Source organism: Sinocyclocheilus rhinocerous, unplaced genomic scaffold, assembly GCF_001515625.1.
Source record: "Sinocyclocheilus rhinocerous isolate Xijiao unplaced genomic scaffold, SAMN03320098_v1.1 scaffold2709, whole genome shotgun sequence".
Lineage (NCBI taxonomy): Eukaryota > Metazoa > Chordata > Actinopteri > Cypriniformes > Cyprinidae > Sinocyclocheilus > Sinocyclocheilus rhinocerous.
The window spans coordinates 1-1,652 of NW_015658744.1; positions in this window are offsets into that span (position 1 = coordinate 1).

Consider the following 1,652-nt stretch of genomic DNA (forward strand, 5'->3'; position numbering starts at 1 on the left):
ATAGGGATACGAGAGCGGACGGTCGGGATGGAGAGGCTGCCCGTCGATGGTCTGAACCTGTTCAAATGCCTGTTTCAGGGACTCATCCTGGGACTGTTCCAGGGGGAAATCATCACGTTCAGAGAGGATTAGCTTCTCATTCGCGCTCCGTTCCCCCGGCTTAGTATCCCGTGGTCCCGGTTCAGCCTCTCCCACCTGCACGTCCGCTCCGGTCTCCAGCTTTCTCTCTCCACAAGATACATCCGCACACAAATAACCCAGTAATTGACTAAAGGCTGGCTCATTCGTCCCCAAAATTAGCGGATACCGGAGGTGCGGATTAATTGCGACCTCCACACTATGTTTTTGACCCCGAAATTGAATCAGCACGGACATTAGAGGATATTCCACCACATCCCCGTGCACACACCGCACCGGAACCATGCGGCTTCTATCCAATGCCTCGAGCTGAATCAAGCTTTGATGGATCGAGGTTTGGTTACACTCCGAATCCACCAAAGCGAGATAAGTACCCCCCTTAATACTCACAGGTATTTGGTACAGGCCAGCTTGATCGGGGGCAGCCTGTGGGTCGTCCGGGACCCGGATCAGTGCCCCGACCTCCATCACCGGGCACCGATCAATGAAATGTCCGGGGTCCCCGCAATGTCAACAGGCCGGCCCAGACTTCCCCGCCGCCCTAGTGGCAGGAAGTGGGTCAAGGGACTGGCGTGGAGAGAGCGGGAAAAAAGGAAGTGCTGTGGATCCCGCCCCGGGTAGTCCCGCCCCCCTGGGCGGTGCTCTCAGGCCAGCGGCAGACTCCGGAGGCAGCCCGCCCCTTCCCCGGGGAGGAACTCGAGGAGTGATTCCCGGACGGGACCTAGGAAAGGGAACAGGACGGGGGAAAGAGGGAACATTAGGAGAAGAGACGTGGAGAGAGCAGGAAAAAGGGAAGTGCTGTGGATCCCACCCCGGCTAGCCCGCCCCCCTGGGCGGTGCTCTCAGGCCAGTGGCAGACTCCGGAGGCGGCCCGCCCCTTCCCCGGGGAGGAACTCGAGGAGTGATTCCCGGACGGGACCTAGGAAAGGGAACAGGACGGGGGGAAGAAGAAACATTAGGAGAAGAGAGAGAGAGAAAGACCGCCGGCAGGGATTCGCCGACTCCTGGGCACGCCAACATCCGGTATCTGCTCGGCGTCGCTTCCCCCGGCCAGCAGCCATTTGCGGCAGGCGTCCCGGAGCTGCTGAGCCAACACGAAGGGCCGGCCACTTTCCCCCAGATCCAGCGAGCGAAACCGCTGGCGATGTTGTTCTGGGCTCCGGCCGACCCGCTGCAGGATAGCTCGCTTCAGATCGGTGAAGACCAGGAGGTTTTGAGTGGGCAGTTGTTGGGCCGCCACCTGCGCCTCCCCTGACAGCAGTGGTATCAGACGCACTGGCCAGTGCTCTTGGGGCCACCCACACGCCTCTGCCGATTTCTCGAAGAGGTCGAGGAAAGCCTCTGGATCGTCCTGTGGTCCCATTTTGTTCAGGGGCAGATGAGAGGGGCCGACGGTGGTCCTCGATGTCGGCCCTCCTGCCCGACCCTCCTGGTCCTCCTGGTCCCGGAACAGCTCCCGGTCCTCCTGTTGCGCCTGCATCAGCGCGCGGAAACGACGCTCCTGACGCTCCTGG